Source organism: Podarcis melisellensis (genome assembly GCF_964234715.1).
Source record: "Podarcis melisellensis genome assembly, chromosome: 6".
Classification (NCBI taxonomy): Eukaryota; Metazoa; Chordata; class Lepidosauria; order Squamata; family Lacertidae; genus Podarcis; species Podarcis melisellensis.
The window spans coordinates 11,645,791-11,668,991 of record NC_138538.1 but is presented as its reverse complement, the minus strand read 5'-3'; positions in this window follow the sequence as shown (position 1 = coordinate 11,668,991).

The following is a 23,201-nucleotide window of genomic DNA, read 5'->3' as shown; positions in this document are numbered from 1 at the left end:
CCAAAAAGTTATAATAAGATTTTAAAAAACGGAAGGAAAGAGCTCAAGGTGGCATACATGATTCTCCCCCTGCCCAGGGCCCAGGAATGCCGTACTAATACTAAGCAGCAGCACAATTCTATGCATTTCTACTCAGAAGTAAGTACATTGGGACTGGACCGAGTCCTGAGGATAGGACTATGGCTCCAGGATTGTGCAGCAGAAAATACAGTGTGGAAGGGGTTCTCTGAGGGCAGGATGTTTGGAAACCACCAGTTCAAGATTCTTGGCATTTCCTCTGTGGACTTAAGTAGATGAGGCTAGCTAAGATTTTAGCAAAGAAGAGCTCTTTGCATGTTTTAATCAGGAACACAGAAAGCTGCGTTATACTGAGGCTATCTTTCTTAGCGGTTTCCACAGTGATGGGCAGTGGATCTCCAGGGTTTCAAAAAGGAGATATTCCCAACTCTGCCTGGAGAAACCAGAGGTTGAAGCTGGGACCTTCTGCATGCAAAATGGATGCTCAACCATGGAGCTACAGCTCTTCTCCCAAAATGCTTTCTTAATAAGAGAGCCTCTTTGGGAACTTTCCATTGATGAGCAGCCCACTCATCATTCTGGGAAGTGTGAATGCACACAGTATTGAATTATCTTGCCAGCTCTTCTAGACGTTTTGAGCATTTATTTTTGCATGCAGGAGTTTATTTATTTTTCCGGATTTTTGCATACAGGGGTTTGTTTATTTTTTTTCAGATTTTTTTTTTAATAACGTCTCTAGCATAAACCTGATTTACCTCTGATATTTCTTCTCCCCCTGGGAAATTCACGTCTGTTTCTGGCATCTGTCCTCATTTTTGTGTGCAAACACTGAAAGAAACATTAATTTTGTGGGTATTTTTTTATGAATTTTGGTCAATAAATCATCCCTTATTCTCAAGGAGAAGCTGCACCCCTGCACATCAATATCATTTCAAAAATGGACTTAACAACTCACGCTCGAAGAATAATTCATAGGACTCGGAGGGGGGCAGGTGCAAAATTGAGACAAGTTAATTTAGTGGCTTAACACCACATTCCCCAGAACAGCCATAATGAGGAATGGCCAAGCAATTGGCAAGCGTTGTTTTGGGCAAAATATACTGTAGAAATCATCTATAATATGACTTTAAATTAAAAGAAACTCTGGAAGTACACCTCTTGATTGACATGAATTCTTCCTGCTCTGAAATGCTCACAAAGGTTGCAAAGGATATTGCAAAGAAAATTAATGGATCTAACATGTGCAAACCGTGGCTGTAGACTAGACCTGCTCCTGGAATTTTGCCATGGGGCTATCTCCACTCAGACATCATCATGTACCTTGGGCACCATGCCTTTTAAGTTGGCAGATGATCAGGGATCTGCTCTGGTGGGCTTCACAGTGCAAGACATCCTCTTCCTATACACTGGAAAGAGCCCACTGACATTTTTATCTTCCAGGAAGAACTAGCAGAACAGATGTTACTTCCCTGTAGTGCAGGGATTGAGAAGATGTGGCCTCCTTGATGTGTCTAGACAACCACTCCCATCATCCCAGACCATTGACCATGATGCCTGGGGGTGACAGGACCAGGAGTGCAACATCTGGAAGCCCATAGCTTCCATATTCTTATGGGGCAACCTTAACCCTAAATCTACCAGGTTGGAACACAGTCCCACAGGAGGCAGTGAGGGCCACCAACTTAGATGGCTTTAAAGGAGGATTCGAGAAATTCATGGAGGACAGCACTATCAGTGGCTACTAGCCATTATAGCTATGCTCTACCTCCACAGCTGGAGGTGATAATGTTTCCAAATATCAGTTGCTGGAAACCATAGCAGAGAATGCTATTGTACTCATGTATCCACATGGTGCTTAGTGAATAACTTGTACCTAAATATTAGTAAGACAAAGAAGATGGTGTTGGACTTCCAGAGGAAGCGAGGGGAACATGCCCCGTTGTATATCAGGGGGAGCAGTGTGGAGAGAATCTCCTCCACATTGTATCATAGTGTGGCATGCTGGCTTGACAGCCACGGACAGAAAGTCTCAACAGAGGGTGGTGAATACAACACATGATATCATGGGCTGTCCCTTGAGTCCACTAGATGACATCGCATTGTTGCCTTTGGAGAGTGAGAAAACTCACACCCCGGCCAGCGCCTCTTTAATCTTTTACCCTTGGGCAGGAGATATAGAAGTATAATCAGTCATACCAACAGGCTAAAAAATAGCTTCTATCCGTGGGCTGTTAGGCTGTTGAACGGAAAATAACATAGCGCAACTGACTTGCAAGGTGGTGTGTTGTGCAATAAGCACACAGAGTGCAATGAGATTGAGTGTTTTGGGGTGGGGGAGCTCGGTTAATTTCATTGTACACAGGGTGTACATTGACAATAAAGGTATTATTATATTATATGTGTTCTGCTGTCTGGTTTCCCACAGGTTGGCCACTGTGAGAACAGGATGCTAGACTAGATGGGCCATTAGCCTGATCCAGTGGGCTATTCTTAGGTTCTTTTATTCTTAACTTGGTATTGACAGGTACATTGCCTCTGAACATGGAAGTTCATTTGCCCATCTTGGGGCAATAGTCATTGGCATGCCTGTTCTCTGGAAACTCGTCTAAGTCTTCTTCTTCTTCTTCTTCTTCTTCTTCTTCTTCTTCTTCTTCTTCTTCTTCGGAAGGTTTCTAAATTGGCGCACATCACCACATCTCATGGCATTGGAACCCATAAGTTAATTACCCACTGTGTTAAGAAATATTTCCTTTTGTCAGCCCGGAACCTACTCCCCATCACCATCCCACTGACTTCTAATATTATATGAGAGGGGGAGAGAAAAGTCATTTTCCCTAATTTTATTAACCTTGATCACACTCTTAGTCATCTACTCAATACATAATTAAAATCTCAGTTTGATTCCAACTTAATGGATGGTAGACAAAGAACACTTCCATTCATTTCTTTCACTTTCTTGCATCAACAGAATTGTTAAGTCGCTATCCTGAAATGTGCAGAGAGAAGGGGTGTCTGGCGCCCTTTGGGACTGGCAGGCTGGAAAGCAGGGAGCCCAAACAGTAGATGGAACCAAAGCCAATGGCAGTCAGAACCAACTAGTTCTAGCCCTGTCTTCTCCTCTCCTCGGTTCTACAAGGGCATAGCTGAGATGGAGGAGGAAAAGTTGGCTAACCCAATCACCTGGACTGCTTGTAAGTGGGAAGGCAGGTAGGTGCGGGCTGTCTGTGGTTAGACTTTGGTGGGTCAGTGCCCCATTTTCCCTAATGGACCAGCCACCACTAGATGGAAATGGGGGGTGAATGGAGCATTCTCATTAATGTTTTCTGTAGTATCTTCAGTTTTACATTTCTGAGGTGGTCCAGATGAAATAGAGGACAGTATTCATAGAAGCATAGAATCTTTCACCCAACATGGGGCTTGAACTGGCTGAACCACAGCATATTGCATCTTTAATAGTTCCATGGAAGAAGCAGCTGCAGCTTCTCCGTGGAAAAGGGTGCAAAACCTCTGTCCTCTTTTTAACCCAGCCACTCTATTTGTGCCTCCTAAGCTAGCCTGCTATCTTCAGATATAGGGCAAGGCATGGTCCCAACACTATTGCAGAACTAAAATATCAAGCCATCTGTCTGGGTTGGTTTCATTGTGATTCCAGCATTGCAAGGAGTTGGACTAGATGTTTCTATCTCTCCTTTAAATCAGAACCAGTGAGGGCAGTGAAGGTCCTGTGCGAGTGTCTGGATGCAGTTGGCAGGTGGATGGAGGCTAAGAAATTGAGGTTGAATCCTGATAAGACAGAGGTACTATTCTTGGGAGACAGGGTGGGGGGGGGGACTCTATAGTCCTAAATGGAGTAGTCATGCCCCTGAAAGACCAGGTGTGCAGCCTGGGAGTCATTTTGGACTCACAGCTGTCCATAGAGCCACAGGTCAATTCTGTGTCCAGGGCAGCTGTCTACCACCTCCATCTGGGACACAGGCTGAGACCCTACCTTCCCGTGGACTGTCTTGCCAGAGTGGTCCATGCTCTGGTTATCTCCCTCTTGGACTACTGCAATGCACTCTATGTGGGGCTAACTTTGAAGGTCACCCGGAAACTACAATTAATCCAGAAGGCGGCAGCTAGACTGATGACTGGGAGCGGCCACCGAGACCATATAACACCAGTTTTGAAAGACCTACATTGGCTCCCAGTACGTTTCCGAGCACAATTCAAAGTGTTGTTGCTGACCTTTAAAGCCCTAAATGACCTCGGCCCTGTATACCTGAAGGAGCGTCTCCACCCCCATCATTCAGCCCGGACACTGAGGTCCAGCGCCAAGATGTGAGGTTACAGGGAACCAGGCAGAGGGCCTTCTTGGTAGTGGTGCCCACCCTGTCAAACGTCCTCCCATCAGATGTCAAGGAAATAAACAACTATCTGACTTTTATAAGGCATCTGAAGGCAGCTCTGTTTAGAGAAGTTTTTAAAGACTGATTTTTTTATTATGTTGTTTTTATTATGTTATTATTTAGTTATGTTGTAAGCCACCCAGAGTGGCTGGGGAAACCCAGCCAGATGGGCAGGCTATTATTTATTTATTTATTTATTTATTTATTTATTTATTTATTTATTTATTTATTTCCTCCTACGACTAGTTCACACAAGGGCTTATGCATTCAGCTTCTGATTGCTGGATGGATTTTGCCTGACAAATAAATAAATAAACAAACAAACAACATAGAATTTGATGTAAGCAAGGTTTTAAACAGTTGTGCACATTGGAAATTGACCCTGTTGGATTAGTGAATCCCAACATTCCAGTGAATATTCTCTGGAAAAGCCAGTAGTTTTTGCAGTACAAAGAGCTATGTCAAGATTTGAGCTGGAGTTTTAGAGATTCCTGTTAGAAGATTCCTTTTGTTTGTCTGCTTTGCTCGTTTCTTCCTGATTTATCTCATTGAGCAAAAGGATTAATGAAGTTATACTAGATTCTACCTAGGAGTCTGCATCGGTCTAATCGCTCTGACAAAGCTCTCCTTCCCTTATAAATTGTGAGCATCATGAAGGCGCTGTACTGTAAATAGCACCACTTAGTGGCAGAATGACACTTTAAAATATTTATTTCTATCAGCTCAGCTAGACAATGGTATACGAATTAAATAAATGGAATACCCAGCCACACATATTTAATTTTCTGAATTCAGTACTTTGGGGGGGTTGGGGTGGAGCAGGAGGTGTTTCGTTTTGTTTTTGTTCGGATGCATATTTTCGGATGCATATTTTCCCAATTCAAGCATTTGGTAGCCTTGGGGGAGTGAGAATCCTAGTCAATCAGGCACTGCTTATTAATGGAGGGAGCCATATACACCTAGGAATCCTTTAGACTGATGCTAATCAAGCATCATTTGGTGGGGAGAGGGGAGAATGACTGGGGTATGTGTGTCGGGGGGTGTGGATCCTATGGATGAGATCAGTCCACATGTTCTGAATCACCCCTCCCCTGAAATTTGATTCCATTTGAATTTAAAGATGAAACTACTTAATCTAACTATTTTGCTCTTTCCTAAACAATACAAAACAGGCATCTTTTGAAATCTGCAGATCTCCTAATTTTGCAAAGAAGTTATCCAGCCATGTGATGTGCACAAAGATGCATCTATTACTAAACTACGATACAAATAGAGATGATAGATAGATGATAGATAGATGATTGATAGATGATAGATAGATAGATAGATAGATAGATGATAGATAGATAGATAGATAGATAGATAGATAGATAGATAGATAGATAGATAGATAGATGGATGATAGTAGGGAAGATTGCAAAAATGGGCATCTTAGACATAATTGCATAGAAATTGTGGGTATTGTGAGAAATTTTCACCAAAATGCTGATGGAGTTTCCTGAGGACCTTTTTAAGTAAGTAAGTAAGTAAGTAAGTAAGTAAGTAAGTAAGTAAGTAAATGTTGTAGACTGATGTGGAGATGTGGAGAAATGTGAATTCAGATTCCCACTCAGCCACGACATTTTCTGGGCATCTTTCCCAGCCTAACCCTGCCTCTCAGGGTTGTTGTGAGAGAAGGCAGGAGCCATGTATGCCACCTTGTGTTCTTTGGAAAGAAAGGCGAGACAGAAACACAAGAATAAACAAAATAAGTAGATTGTTGCTGTCCTATGTCTGATTTAAGAAAGGGAAATCTGAACTGGTTGTGTGAAGCAGGAAAAATGGCTTCATGCCATTGTAATGAGAAAGATAGTAGTGACAGTAATAATACATTGCTTAAATCAACTCAACAGTAACGTGACCTCGCATAAGGAAAGAGAAGATGCAATGGTGTCTTCAGTGAACTGTTTCAGGCTCTGCCTGGAAGAAATCCAACAATAGCTACATTACAGTCAATTAAAAACCCCTATTTCAAAGTCATTTTTCACCTTCGGTGAAGTTAAACATAGTTTAAACTAACACACTTTATCCTGCCATAATGTGAAATTAATGAGCTTAATGTCTGAATATAGAATTTATAATCCTTTCTTTTGATTCTTTTTTTCATTAAAAAAAAACTGACAGTCAAGTTTATTCCTATCTTTATCTCAGAATCAAGTAAGTGAGCCAAGCTGGCCTTAAAACAGAAAACAGATTTGTGCCTATGTCTCTCCTATATATTAGACTACAAATATACTGCCACGTATTGCCTGTGAGTCTCAGCCAATGGCCAAGCAGCTGTGATGTCACAGAATGTTCATTTCTTCGCTGCTGCAGGAGAAGGATCAATCAAAGAATAGGGGCAAGAGGACAATTCTCTGGGAGCAAAGGGAAAGGTCACTTGGGTTAAGGATTTGATTCATTTGGGTCACAGAGCAAGTGTGTCTTTTGGTAGATTCCTTGATTGCAATGGGTTGGACTAGATGACCCTTGGGGTCCCTTCCAATTCTACAATTCTATGATTTCTATGGTATAACTTATCTGGCTTATTAGCAGGGTTCTTATACAGCTCTGTGGCAGGGCCCTTAACACAGGCCTGCAGCAAGGCGTTTCCATTTTAGCAGGGATTTCAATGAAAATGTTGACGGGTCATTGTGTGAGGACAACTGCCAGTCACCTGATGTCATAAGGTTGATTGTCACGCCCACCTGTCAAACTTGGCCCATGGGGGACATATAAGGATATTTCCCCAAAAAAACCACAATAACAGTTCCCCACCCTTGTCGTAAGCCAAGAGGAGAAGAGGGTCTGGTTTGTACCTAAGGGAACAATGCACAGCAAATACTACTATTACTACTACTACTACAACTAACTTCCCACAGTGTGGTAAAGTAAAGGTAAAGGTAAAGGGACCCCTAACCATTAGGTCCAGTCGTGGCCGACTCTGGGGTTGCAGCGCTCATCTCGCTTTATTGGCCGAGGGAGCCGGTGTACAGCTTCCGAGTCATGTGGCCAGCATGACTAAGCCGCTTCTGGCGAACCAGAGCAGCGCACAGAAGCACCGTTTACCTTCCCACCAGAGTGGTACCTATTTATCTACTTGCACTTTGATATGCTTTCAAACTGCTAGGTTGGCAGGAGCTGGGACAGAACAATGGGAGCTCACCCCGTCACGGGAATTTGAACCGCTGACTTTCTGATTGGCAAGTCCTAGGCTCTGTGATTTAACCCACAGCGCCACCACCATCCCTCCCACAGTTTGGTATGCTGGCCAAATGCAGAAAGGGGACAGGAGCCTCCTGCACCTTTAACAGTTGTATAGAAGAAAGCACTTCACAGGGCATGGCTTGCCTAACAAGCTGCAGCTGCTGAAATCCTCCACAAATTCTCCACCATTTTTGTGCCTCAGCTCACCTTGCAAAGACAATGGCAGTGTGATGTAGTAGTTTGAATGTCAGACTGAGACTGGCCCCTACTCAGCCACGAAGCTCACTGGGTGTCCTTGGGTCACTCACTGCTTCTCAGCCTAACCTACCTTACAGGGTTGTTGAGGGGATTAATTTGGGAAGGGAGAATTATATGCACTGCCTTAAGCTCGGTGGAGAAAATGTGGGATGTCAATCAATCTTCAATCATTTTTAATTGTCTTGTTTCTTGCCGTCCATACAAATAATGAATAAGGAATCTTCAACAAGTTTTCTCTCCTTATCAGGGTGTTACTTTCCTGTGTCACACTGCCTGATTTAACACAAACACATACACATCATGCCATCTGCAAGGTGGCACTATGCTAAACAGAAAAACAAGACTTGACCAGTCGCCAACTGTTTGGCTGTTTGAGTCTTGCATTTGGAGAGCAGATCCTCTTCCTTCGATGTGTCACAATCGGAGCTGAAACCAAAACCTATTACAGTTTTGGCTCAGGAGAGCACAGTTTGCATTTTGCATCTCCAGGGAGTCCATGTTAAGCTGACCTGCAAACTGTGGTGCAGCATCACCAGTTACATTTTTTTTTAAAGGGTGTGTGTGTGTGCTCTTGACCTGGACGAGATTACTAGCTCAAGGCGTGCATGCCCCAACATGCTTTCGGTCACCTCATCTAAACATAGTGTTGCTAAGTTGACACTAATGTATTTTATCGAGAGGTCTTGTGAGTTTTCAGCCTGAACTACCACCCTGGCCCCTGTGCTACAAAATTGAATCGAAACACCCTGGTGAAAATTGTGATCATTTGCCTCCCAGTTACAATTTTTCAGCTGTTGTTCGTGCTTTGATGACATCTACTTACTCTCTCCATCCTCTCTTCTTCCACAGGGAGTTGTTTTTCTTTTTAATCACTCTGCTTGACTTCAGGATAGTAATGTTTTGCAATCCAACATCAATTCATTACAACTTGAAGATGTCTGCCATTATGATGGGCACCTTGTGGGTACCTCCTGCAAGGACCTCTAGAAAGTCCTGTCTGCGATGCCTGAGTTGCTGGTATTAAAGATGGGGGTAAAAAAGTACCCTTGCTGCAACAATGCTATCAAGTGTACCATTGATCCCCCTTTACCCACCCATAAGAATAGATGGCAGTGATTTGCTTACATTATTCTCCGTGTCCCATGGACTGCAAGAAGATCAAACCTCTCCATTCTTAAGGAAATCAGCCCTGAGTGCTCACTGGAAGGACAGATCCTGAAGCCGAGGCTCCAATACTTTGGCCACCTCATGAGAAGAGAAGACTCCCTGGAAAAGACCCTGATGTTGGGAAAGATGGAGGGCACAAGGAGAAGGGGACGACAGAGGACGAGATGGTTGGACAGTGTTCTCAAAGCTACCAACATGAGTTTGACCAAACTGCAGGAGGCAATGGAAGACAGGAAGGCCTAGTGTGCTGTGGTCCATGGGGTCATGAAGAGTCGGACATGACTAAACGACACAACAACAACAAATTCTCTGTGGTGGAGAAGCAATGGGGTGCATTGATGCTAAACCTGTTGGCTGTCCCAGCAGAACACCCCCCCCCCCACTACAGTGATGGCACACACAGAGATCCTATAAAGTATAATTGCTTAATTGACACTGAAATGGAGAATGCCTGTGTGTATTGCTGAAAGGGTTTAACTGGAAGATTCCATTGAAGCTGAAGAACAGCAAAGAGGGCTCTCTGTGCTGCTTAATGGGTTGATAATTAACTATCTCCTCTAGCAGCTAACACCTGAGTGAATAGCCTTAGATCACATGAGAGCTACTGAATTGCAAATTCACCATCTTGGAAGGGTGGTAGCCGAGTCTTTGTTCCCAGGCTCTGTGGGAGTAAGGATGTAAATGAATCTCTCCAGGTGTGCACAACCTCAGGCTGGAATGGAGGCTGGGATGGGGGAAAAGACAGAGTTATGATCTCAATCCTGTTTAAAGTTATTTCTAAGAAGATGCTGATCGTATGTTTTGATCGGCATGTGTTTTATGGAACTATTTGGATGTATCTTTGATGCATTTGTTCTGCTTTGAATAAAGTTCTGCAAGTAAAGTTCTGAATCAAACAAATAGGTCTAGACGGAATTTAATTCCAAAAGGACTCAGTTTTTATGCATCCAGTCCAGGCATAGGCAAACTCAACCTCCAGATGTTTTGGGACTACAATTCCCATCATTCCAGACCACTGGTCCTGTTAGCTAGGGATCATGGGAGTTGTAGTCCCAAAACATCTGGAGGGCCAAGTTTGCCTATGCCTGATCCAGTCAGTTCAAGCTGTGCAATATTAATATCTGCAATAGACTCAAGGTGCAGTAGACTCAAGCATGTTGCTATATGGATAGCTGCATCCTGGGATGCAGGGATACCCGGCACTCACCTGATGTTATTTGACCATTGTGCCCATGTCAGTTCAGCCAACTGGGCATGACATTAGCTCCCCCTGGTCCATAGGAAGCAGATTTGCACCAGATCATCTAGCCTAGCATTAAACTACTCTGATACTGACTCCCCAGGTGTCATGTTCTACCTGATGCTGTTTAACCTAGAGATGCTAGGGATTGTACCTAAAGTCATCTGCATGGAAAGCTATGCCCCACCCCCCTCGGCTTATAGTCAGAAGTTTAGGTGGCATCTCAGTGGCCCTACTTCCTGTTGAGAGAACCTGTTGTTCCCATACTTTTATATTGATCAGGCCCACGTTGTGTGCTTTATAGAACTTCGCAGATGCTTCGCCCCTCCTTTGAGCTTATTTTCTATTTTGAGCACCTTACCTGACATCCGATAGTTCTCTTCTTGATACTCACAGTTCCATTATCCCCTTGACACGCGCATATAACTCCCATTGCTGTCATTGAGAATTGCGTGTGCTCAGTGAGGGGAGAAAGTTCCTTCATTGTTTTCCACATTCCATTCATTATCTTGGCACAGTCTGTTCCATGGATTTCTCATCTTTTAGAGCCCTCTATTCTCTCGAGTGCGGTGTAATGTAACAAGTTGGCTCTCCAGAGAAACAGCCTCGCTCTTCAGACATTTAGTAAGTTGATTTAATGCACACATGTACATTTCTGTAAAAGTTGTCAGCTAGCAAGCCACGTGCCTTGTTACAGAGCTCAGATGGTGTAGGATGAACCTCCCACTCCACACACACACACCCCTTTCCCATTGAAACTCTTTGGCCAATTCAGACAATCAAAAGGGAGAGACAAGGAATGTTGGTTTCAGAAGCAAGAGGTATTCCCTCCCTCCAGTTCCTTGTTTCTAGCAGAACATTTGAAAGAGGAAGTTGCAGTTCTCATTCTGGTGAGAGACTTGTGAGCCTGAGGTCATTTCAAGCATCCAAATCTCAGATCTCTCTCTGTGTTTTTTTCCAACTGGACAAAGAGCATAGCATAGAAGGAGCATAGAAGGAGGGGCAGAAAGATTTTATTGGGTTTGGTGGGAAAGTCACTAAATCCTCCATTCTGATCCAAATGCTCCCAGTGGCTGCTATTCAATAAAAAAGTGGGTATTCCTATTCATAGTTCATCCACTTCATACCTACCTGAGCCGTGAGTGAGCTTTTAAACCTAGAATCCTACAGTCGGTCACTGTATTCACAGGATCACTCTGGTTCTCAATAAACGCTGGACATCCGCCAGCTCATTCAGATCCATGCACTCCAAACAGCTCCAGTTCATTCATATGATGATGATGATGATGATGATGATGATGATGATGAATGAACTGGAGCTGTTTGGAGTGCATGATTTATTATTAATACCCCGCACATCTGGCTGGGTTTCCCCAGCCACTCTGGGTGGCTTCCAACCAAATATTAAAAACAATCCATGTATTGGCAATCTGTTCAATTATCTCAAGACGCTGTCAAAGGTTTATTAATTAATTATTATTATATATTTATTTATTGGATTTGTATATCGCCCTTCATCCGTAGATCTCAGGGAAGTTCATACCGTAACAATATATGATTTTTAAAAAACGCATAAAATACATAATAAAACCAAGAACAAAGAGCCCCCCCCCAAACCAATAACCCCACCCCATGCCTCTTCTGCAAACACATTTAAAAGGGGTAGAAGATGTTAAGCAGCCCAAAGCCTGGTTGAAGCGGAATGTTTTTGCCTGGGACCTAATGGTGCATAATGAAGGCACCAGCTGAACTTCCCTGGGGAGAGCATTCCACAAATAGGGTGTCGCTGCAGAAAAGCCCCTGTTCTTGTGTTGCCTCCCTCTGGACCTCATGTGGAGGAGGAACATCAAGAAGGACCTCTGATTATGATAAGAGGGTCCATACCCTCCAACATTTCTCTGATGATAATAGAGACGTCCTATTCAATAATTAGGATGATGATGAGAAGAAGAAGCGTTTGGATTTGATATCCTGCTTTATCACTACCCTAAGGAGTCTCAAAGTGGCTAACATTCTCTTTTCCCTTCCTCCCCGACAACAAACACTCTGTGAGGTGAGTCGGGCTGAGAGACTTCAAAGAAGTGTGACTGGCCCAAGGTCACCCAGCAGCTGCATGTGGAGGAGCAGAGACAAGGACCGGGTTCCCCAGATTATGGATCTACCGCTCTTAACCACTACACCACACTGACTTTATTTTTTATACCCTGCCCATCTGACTGGGTTGCCCCAGCCCCTCTGAGTGGCTTCCAACTTATATAAAATCATAGTAAGACATTAAACATTAAAACAAAAACTTCCCTGTGCAGGGCTGCCTTCAGATGTCTTCTGAAGGTTGTATAGTTGCTCATCTCCTTGACTCAGGGGGTTACATAACTCCATATCCTCCAACATTTCTGTGATGAAAATAGGGATGTCCTAAGGAAAAGGGGGACATTCCAGGATCAAATCAGAAACAGGGATGGCTTTTGTAAATCTTGGACTGTCTTTGGAAAACAGGGACACTTGGGTAGGTTCATTTGTGGAGCGGGGGTTCTTGAGATATTGTGACCTTCTTGAGGGGCTTTCCATATATGGACATTTACCTGGGGAAATGTCTACTTCACCAACCTAGAGGGAGAATGCAGCTATCATGACTATCCTTATCCCTCCAGAAAGTTGGAAGAAATACAAAGAACTTGGAAAGGAATATATGTATATATTTATCAAGTGTCTGGAGGTAGTAGCAAATGTGCTAAAACTGAAGATGGAAAAAGCTTGTTTCTTTGGCTGTGGAGGGTGTGTGTGGGGGGGAAACAACTCTGGTGCTTTTGTCGCCAGATTAGAAGCCTATTTTAAATACACTGAAGAAATCTATTTCTCCTGCTCTGCCTTTTTCTTCACAGTATCTCGTGGTGTGAGACTTATTTTGACAATACCGGCAGAACTTGTCATGCTAATAGTTATTTGAGAGAGAATTCACGCTGAGCAACAGCTGTAGTCCAGCCAGAGTCAACGATTCATAGGTGTTTGCAAGAGAATACTCGCGTACACTCGGCTCACACAAATCAGCTTCAATTTTTTTTAAGGAACGAAGAACAACACAGCGACGCTGAAGCACAAATCCTTGCCCCCTGAGATCTTTAGATTTCATATGGCAGCCGCAACAGCTGCACCAAGTCCCCCACAACTCCTCATCCAAATGTTTGGGTCCCGAGGGGAAGATTACAGAAGGCCGCATTTAAGCGATGCATTAGTAGAGATTATTGCTAAATCCTTCCACTGGGTCAGTGGTTTTCAAATTGTGTGGCAAGGGATACTCGGGTTCCTTCAGGAGCTATCATGGGCACAAATTAGAGCTAGAAGGGTCATAGCTTAGTGGTGGAGCATATTCTTTGGTCTCAGGTTCAAACTCTACAATTCTATGATCCCATGAAATGCAGAATGAGTATTATAAGGAACTCTGTCAGCAGTCATGCTGTAGCATTCTGGATTTAGCAAGGATGAGGAGCCTCAAGCTGAATGTGGCCCCCGAGGCCTCCCTATCTGGCTCTCAAGACTTTCCCCAAGCCATACCCCATCATTGACCTTCCTCAACTGTTTTTGTCTGGCTGGAATGTTTCCTTGAGCTATGATCATGCCTCTTGCTTGATTCTGAACCTGCCCCCTATTCTATGTGGTCCAAAAGGGGTGTCCATGGAGAAATATGGTCTTGGGCTGAAAGCCTCACTCCTGGAACATGGAACTCTTTGTTTGCCCCTTGGCTCAGCTCCTATGCTTTGAAAAGCAGCCTGCAAAACATTAACATTTACAGACATTGTAGCCACCTGTGTTAGAATCTATACAGTGGTACCTCGGGTTAAGAACTTAATTCGTTCCAGAGGTCCATTCTTAACCTGAAACTATTCTTAACCTGAAGCACCACTTTAGCTAATGGGGCCTCCCACTGCTGCCGCGCCACTGGAGCACAATTTCTGTTCTCATCCTGAAGCAAAGTTCTTAACCTGAGGTACTATTTCTGGGTTAGCGGAGTCTGTAACCTGAAGCGTATGTAACCCAAGGTACCACTGCACTGTCTCTCTGTATAAAAAGGAACTTTGGCCAGTGATTGGATTAACTGAATTTATTTTGTTCCATGTTTCCCTCATATAAGAATATGGTATGCAAACTTCTTGTTTAATTTGTATATTAGGTTACTTAGTTTGTATAACCATGGAGAGTCCCATGGACTGCAAGAAGATCAAACCTCTCCATACTGAAGGAAATCAACCCTGAGTGCTCACTGGAAGGACAGATTGTGAAGCTGAGGCTCCAGTACTTTGGCCACCTCATGAGAAGAGAAGACTCCCTGGAGAAGACCCTGATGTTGGGAAAGATGGAGGGCACAAGGAGAAGGGGGCGACAGAGAACGAGATGGTTGGATAGTGTTTTTGAGGCTACCAGCATGAGTTTGACCAAACTGCGGGAGGCAGTAGAGGACAGAGGTGCCTGGCGTTCTCTGGTCCATGGGGTCACGAAGAGTCGGACACGACTAAACGACTAAACAACAACAACAACAGTTTGTATAAGGATTGTGTTATATCATGTTTGTTTAATTTAGAGTATCCACGGCTGACAAAGCCCGATTGGACAGAACCAGGTATTAACCTGGAATCCTTGTTGTGCCATACCTTCAAGTTTTCCATCTGATCCGCTATCTACAAACAAGGAACGTTAGAATCCTCAAAGCAGCGATATGTGGAACATCAAAGATAAGCATACCATATTGTGATTATTGCCAATATGCCAATTTAGGAACCAAATGGACTTTATCTCCTGACCATCCATTGGACTTTAATTTCTCTTGATATGTTCTGTTTGCACAATGTGTTGGTCTATGGAATTACACTTTGTGAGATATTATATGCTGAATTGTGTTTGAAATAGAAGTTACATAGTTCCGTTGTGTGTGTTCTTACTTGAACAGCAGCCTGGCATGCATATAGCTAAAGCCAGTTATTTTTTGGCTATCTTTTGATCTCCATGCTAGGAAAAACTTCAGCTGCTAAATTTCTGTATGCCTTTCTGTTGTTAAAAGGCATATGTCATGGTGAATATGCCCATTGAAATGTTTGCTTATTCCTTACATTTTATAAACCACCTTTCTCCCCAAGGTGGCGTACGTTGTTCTCCCTTACCCATTGTATCTGCACAACAACCCTGTGAGGTAGGTTAGGCTGAGAGAGAGTAACTGACCTAAGGCTAGGCAGCCTCTGAACTTCATGGCTGAGTGGGGAGTTGAACTCTGGCCTCCCTGGTTAGAGTCCAGAACTCTAACTGTTATCCCAACAGCAAAAGCCCACCCATAGTAACCCCCCTACTTTTCCCCATGAGTGGTGACAAAATTTATTAACCTTGCCCCCACTAAATTGCTGCTTTGATCAGGAACCACACCCCTTTATCATTTCCTTTATTTTATATTGATGTTGTGCACTACTCCCTCAAAGTCAGCCTCTCCTTTTCCCACTGATACAATATTAGTACAGTGGTACCTCGGGTTACAGATGCTTCAGGTTACAGACGCTTCAGGTTACAGACTCCACTAACCCAGAAATAGTACCTCGGGTTAAGAACTTTGCTTCAGGATAAGAACAGGAATCGTGCTCTGGTGGCACGGAGGCAGCGGGAGGCCCCATCAGCTAAAGTGGTGTTTCAGGTTAAAAACAGTTTCAGATTAAGAACGGACCTCCAGAATGAATTAATTATTAACCCGAGGTACCACTGTATAGCAACATTGGGCTACTTTGCAGGGAAGCTCCCTCAAGCTCATTGGAGGAATAGATGGCATATCAATCAATCAATCAATCAATCAACCAATAACAGGCTTAGTTCTGTGTGTGTGTGTGTGTGTGTGTGTGTGTGTGTGTGTGTTTAACCACAGACTTGTTAGTTTGAATGATGCCTGTACATTTATTTCTTCAACCTATCTTTAGTTCCATAAGGGCTGGAAACTTACTTTTTTCTTTAGGTGGGGTGATTTTATTTTTTTTATTTTATTAAAAAAGCTCAGAGTCTGCCCCCTTGCTGGCTTGGGGTCTAGTGCAGCTGTACCCCATGTATTTCTGGGAACTCTGGTTATGCTTTGAAAGAACTCAAAGATTCTTCCTGAAAAAATGGGGAGGGGAACCGCCGCATTTCACAAATAAGCACGTGTTTCTTTCGTGTTTCACACTGAGCATTTATACGACTGAGTTAACTGCAGAACAGACCTGGGGAACAAAGCTGGACGCATAAAATTCTCTGGTTTGTTTGTTTTTTAATCGTGTTGCCCCCTTTATTACCGGCCCTGATTTTGTCCCTTTAACCACAGCCTTGTGCGCAGAAATTCAACAGCATGCTTTTGTTTCTGCGCCTGGAAAAGCTTTGCCTGCTAAATTGCAATGCAGAAGCCTGCTGTTAGAGGCATGTAAGCAGGTTCAGTAATAAAACTGACAACCCTGTTTTAGAGGAGGGCTGATGAGGCATGTTTTACATACATATCAGGAAAGGACAGTAGCTTGGTGGGAGAGCATCTGTTTTCAATGCAAAAGGTCCAGAGTTCAGTCATTGGCATCTCTCCAGGCAGACCATGCTCCTTGTCTGAAACCTTAGAAAGACCCTGCCAGTCTGTGTCAGAAATATTGGATGGGATGCACTAGGGTCAGAGAGACCTGGCTTCAAATCCTGAACATCCATAAAAGCTGACCGGTCATTTGTTTTCAAAATGCTTCTAATATTGCATTCCAGATTGTTGTAACCCAACCTAGAACCTTAGGGTAAAGGGCAGGTAAAAAACCTATTTCTTCATTGTCATCATCTTGGGACATTCTTTGGGCTTGATCTACCCCACAGGGTTGTTGACAGGATTAAAAATGGGCATGGGGAACTTTGGGTACTGCTACTGAGCATGCCAGATGGCTCAGTTGGTTAGAGTGTGGTGCTCATAGCTGTCAACCGTCCCTTATTTGGCGGGAAAGTCCCTTATCCCAGCGCCGTGTCCCGCTGCTGTCCCTTATTGATGATGTCCCTTAAATTTTCCGGGTTTCAAAGGAAGCAGCTCCTCTCCCTCCCTCCCTCCCTGCCGGCCAGGCAGGAGGGAGGCTCCAACTGTGTTGCTTGGCTGTGTTGCTCACCCAATAAGGAGTCTAAGAACAACTGGGGGGTGGAGCTTGCATGCCTTGTGCCGATCAAATCGGCCGCGTTGCCTCGGGACTCACCTTTGCTCAGCGCTTCCCAGCGGAGAGGTGACGGTGGTTTTCCTTGCTGCATCCCCTTTGCTGGGTTGCTGCGCTGTGGGAACCACCGTTTGAGGCTTTGTTTGGCTGCTGACTGGGCTTTCTGGCTTTGGCTCGGAGGGGCTCAGAAGTCGAACATACCTGTGCTCTGAAAATCCCTTATTTTGGCTGCTAATCCCTTATTTCCAAGGCTGCTGGTCCCTTATTTTCAAATCTGTAAGTTGACAGCTATGGTGGTGCTCATAACGCCAAGGTTGCAGGTTCGATCCCAGCTGCATATCCTTGCATTGTGGATTTTTTTTTGGACAACAACTCCCATCATTCCTAGCTAGCAGGACCAGTGGTCAGGGATGATGGGAACTGGAGTCCAAAAACAGCTGGAGACCCAAGATTGGAAAACCCTGGACTAGATGCTCAGGATCCCTTCCAACTCTGCCACTCTATGATTCTATGCTGCATTGCAACCGAACACAGGAAGCTGCCTTAAATTGACCCAGACCATTGCTCCATCTAATTCAGTACTAGCTGCACTGACTGGCAGTCTCCCAAATTGCTGCCGCAAGTAACTCTGTCACTTGCATTTGCTTGTGCTGCCGGGCCAAACCTTGACCCACTTCTGCATTTGCACCTAAGAAATCCAGCGACGCTAAGAAGGACACCCTGGGGCCTTGCCAGATCTGTGGAAGGGAAGAAGGAGCTGATGGAAATTTACATCAGGACTCTCTCTCTCTCTGCTCCTTTTAAATCTCAGCTCCTTCTTCTGTAAGCATTTCCAGTCAGGCCATCAGAGCAATACCTACCAGAAACCTGTGTTAACATTGCTCGCTCTCTCTCCCTCCCCACTTCCCTATTCAAAACATTTCAAATTCAGCAGAAACGATTGAGTCTCGCAGTCAGCAAGTGGCTTTGTTAAGGAAGCTATTCCAAGCTTGAGCTCGTGCTGTGCTTTCTCCTAGCTATGTTAGTTTTTCCCCCCTCTCATATTTCTTGTACAGAACATTACACTGCGGTGCATAAATAAGAACTAAAAAGGGCTAACCTAATCATTTCCAAGATGAAAACCTGACTTCTGCGAACACAACGGTGCTCTGCTTTGCTTTGCAGAGATAAGATGTCGCTAAATTGTCTCGCGGAGCAGCGTGGAGGGCTGCTCCCGAAATTGTTTAATTGGCGCCTTTAAAAAGATCTGGAATTTTACAGGAATTTTTTTTTTTTAATGATGCAACGCCACGAACTCTTCAAAACAAGAAACTACCCAAGACATCACACAGTCAGTGGTATAGATTACCCCTGCAGTCCTTCCCAGCCCATCTTTTATAACACACGTCATTTACAACTTCTAGGAAAGAGAATATGAAAAGAGGAGAGGAGAAAGAGAGGCGGAAGAGAGACCACAGTCAGGAACAGCAAAAGGAGGATAATCTGGAGAGGATGAATGATTGAACTTTTGCTTTGGTTAACAATCCCATTTTATTTTATTTTATTATTTTTTGCATGCCTTCATCCTTGCTTGAATGGGAGAGGATGGTGCTGTGGGTTAAACCACAGAGCATAGGACTTGCCGATCAGAAGGTCAGCGGTTCGAATCCCCCAACGGGGTGAGCTCCCGTTGCTCAGTCACTGCTCCTGCCAACCTAGCAGTTCGAAAGCATGTCAAAGTGCAAGTAGATAAATAGGTACCGCTCCAGCGGGAAGGTAAACAGCGTTTCCATGCACTGCTCTGGTTCGCCAGAAGTGACTTAGTCATGCTGGCCACATGACCCAGAAGTTGTACGCTGGCTCCCTCAGCCAATAAAGCGAGATGAGCGCTGCAACCCCAGAGTCGGTCACGACTGGACCTAATGGTCAGGGGTCCTTTTACCTTTACCTTTATGCTTGCTTGAAACATGCAGAAGAGGTGGGGCTCCTTTAGAAAACTTAGGAGAAAACTAACGATCTCTTTGCAAACTCCAGTTCTGGTACAGTGGAACCTTGGTTCTCGAACTTAATCTGTTGTGGAAGTCCGTTCGACTCCTGAAACCGTTTGAAAACCAAGGCATGGCTTCCGATTGGCAGCACTCAAGCGGAAGCCGTGTCGGACGTTCGGCTTCTGAAAAACGTTTGAAAACCAGAACACTTACTTCCAGGTGTTGGGCATTTGGGAGCTGATTTGTTCATCAACTAAGCTGTTTAAGAACCAAGGTACCGCTGTACTTTAAAAAAAGCATTCCTGAGCTAAGCATGTGCTCAGAGGCACCTTGCTTCTCAATTCCAGTGTGCTGTACTGGCTGGAGCATCAGATTAAGACCAGGGTTCAAATCCTCAGCCATGAAGCTCACTGGGTGATCTTGGCCAGTCACTCCCTCTCTATCAAGCCCACCTCACAGGGTTACTGGGTGGATAAAATGTAATAATGCCATTCATTGACTTAGTGCAGCAATGAATTAAATAGAAATAAATAAATTCTCTGCCATCCTTCCTGAACTACTGTTTTTGGTAGATCTCAGAGTTTTAGTAAAAAATTAAGTCCCTCTGCCCCTGTTACAGTCTATACAGTATTTTCATCCATGCAAGCTGTTCACACATTCACGCTGCAAGAAACCTACCACCAGTGAGACACTGAAAGAGCTGGCCTTTCTATGAGCCAAATCAGTGTGGGCTGCCTCAGGCTGTGGAGTTAGGAAGGGCAGATGATGTTCATTTATTTTTAAGGGCTTTCACATCCTCTTAACTTTTTCTAAACGGTGCCTTCGGCAATATATTTGAATTAATATTTCCTCATTGTGCTCGTGGGTGTAGCACGTGGGTGTTCTGGGCAGGAAAAACCACCCCAATGGAGAGGGAGAAGCCTGCCACAGTTTTAGGTGAGAGGTATCTCCAGATGACTTGTATATTGAGCCTTCATTTTAATTTACCTATGCAAAAATTAGACTGTCTTTATTGCCCATTTGTTCCGATTTGTTTGTGGGGAGGTTACATGACAATAAGCATTCTTCCTGATTCACTTGTGGGGTGTTTCTATGGCTCCCCATTGATCATTCATCCATCCCAGAGTTTTCAGTGCATTTCCTCCTCACTTCCCTAACTGCAAAATGCCATTTAAAAAAGTTGACAGCAGCGAGCCATCAGTAAATCACACTGAGAAGGCTGGAGTTAACTCTTTACAGTCATACCTCAGGTTGAATGTGCTTCAGGTTGAGCACTTTCGGGTTGCACTCCACGGCAACCTGGAAGTAACGGAGCGCATTACTTCCAGGTTTCGCTGCTCGCGCATGCGCAGACGGTCAAAATGACGTCACGCGCATACGCAGAAGTGGCAAAACATGACCTGTGGATGCGCTGTCACATCTTACATTCTATTCAGGATGCGAACAGGGCTCTGGAACGGATCCCGTTTGCATCCTGAGGTACCACTGTACAATGGTACCTCGGGTTAAGTACTTAATTCTGTTACCAGCAGCTCAGTCAGCTGCTGGTGGCTGCAAAGGTGCTTTATGGTAACGGACCAGAGGTCCGTTCTTATCCTGAAACACCACTTTAGCTAATGGGGCCTCCTGCTGCCACTGCGCCGCCAGAGCACAATTTCTGTTCTCATCCTGAAGCAAAGTTCTTAACCTGAGGTACTATTTATGGGTTAGTGGAGTCTGTAACCTGAAGCATCTGTAACCTGAAGTGTATGTAACCCGAGGTACCACTGTATTAGCAAAACAGGGTCCGCATAGGAGTGTCAGGCCTGAGCACAGTAGTAGGTCTTGTTGCCCATAAAAAAGTTGCCGAGACTAAAGGCCCTCACCTCCCCACAGCCACCTGTCTCCTGCTCTCCATAGTTTTTTTTCTAAGCAATCAGAGACTGTGCCTGTATCTCTCTTTGCTCTTCCTGCTTCATACCTCTCCAGGTTCTGGGAGACCAGAGGGGAAGTCAGCTTGGTGCGGCAAGAGGGGGAGATCCCAGCAGTGGCGTAGCGTGGGTTGTCAGCACCCGGGGCAAGGCAAGTAATTTGCGCCCCCTAACCCGTGGATTTTAGTAGGGGCAGAGAGCTGCGAGCGCCCCCCACCAGATGTTGCACCCGGTGCGGCCAGCCCCCCCTGCACCCCCCACGCTATGCCACTGGATCCCAGCATCTCTTCACCAGCCTGACTCATCTCTGCCATTTGACCTTCCTCATCCCACTCTCCTATTTTAGCTTCTGCCTGAGATTCTGGACTGGTCTCTGCCACAGACTCTCCCAGCTCACTAAACCCTGTTACCTCTTCAGCATCTGACGCTTCCTCTTCTCAGTCATTTGCCTCTGACTACTCATTGTCATCCCACCACCATTCCCCTGGCTCTGAGCTTTCTTCCCTTGGGAGTTCCCCCACTAGCTCCTCTCATTGTTCATTTGTGTCCAACCAATCCATGACAAAAGTCGACTTGTGCTAGAGAAGAGGGAGCAGTGATGGTCCGGAGGCATCTTAAACAGCCGATTGACTGAAACCACCCCTCTCCTCAAGGACCTCAGTAATAAAGAGAGTGGATGGAGGGGTCTAAGGGGCACCAAGTTTAGGTTCCAGGAACACCTGATGCTGAGAGCACCCCAGTGTTTTCACCCAGCTTCTGCCACCTCCTTTGCTATTTTAATTTTCAGAGTTGGCCATTTGTGTTGGTAAAATGTGGTTTTATGGATGGAGGCGGGGAAGGAAGCAGCTAAAAAGAAAGAAAAGGGAAAAGGGGGGCAGAGGGAGAGTTTGGGCGCACAAATAGCTTTATATCTAAAAGCAAGTACTGGGTATCTTGCTACTATATCTTTCTAATATCCAGTGCAGTGGTGCGATGAGACCTAGGGAGGATTATCTGTAAAACTGCATAGCTTTTGCTCTAGGAGGTTTTGTGGAACCCTGCAGGAATTGCTCTCCCCTTACTCAACTCCAATGGGACGCAGGTGGCGCTGTGGGTTAAACCACAGAGCCTAGGGCTTGCTGATCAGGTCAGTGGTTCGAATCCCCGCGACAGGGTGAGCTCCTGTTGCTCGGTCCCTGCTCCTGCCAACCTAGCAGCTTGAAAGCACATCAAAGTGCAAGTAGATAAATAGGTACCGCTCCGGCGGGAAGGTAAACGGTGTTTCCGTGCGCTGCTTTGGTTCGCCAGAAGCGGCTTAGTCATGCTGGCCACATGACCCAGAAGCTGTACACCGGCTCCCTCGGCCAATAAAGCGAGATAAGCACCACAACCCCAGAGTCGGTCATGACTGGACCTAATGGTCAGGGGTCCCTTTACCTTTAACTCAACTCCAGGGTTCGGAAAACCAGGGTGGCATCTGCAAATGAATGTGGGCTTATGCAGAGACCTGGGCTCCTGCATCTTTCTCCCCTCTTTTGTTTCCGACATGCCAGCTCCAATGCACCGAGGCTGTTCAATAAAAGCAGCTGTCTTTTTTTCCTCCATGAGCCTAGTGGTAGACCTATGGACATTTAAATCATGAAAATAGATGGGTGAAAGGGTTTCTCTCATGCCTTCAATACTCATTCATAAGAACGTAAGAGTCTGATGGATTAATATTATTAGTATTATTATTCATCCCATCTCTCTACTGCTTTATAGTTTTAAGGAAAAAAACTCAAGGTGGTTTCATGACACATTAAAATATCAAATAAAACAACCCAGAACAAAACATTATGGGAGAAAGTCAAATCTAAAGTATACATTCAAAGCAGCATAAT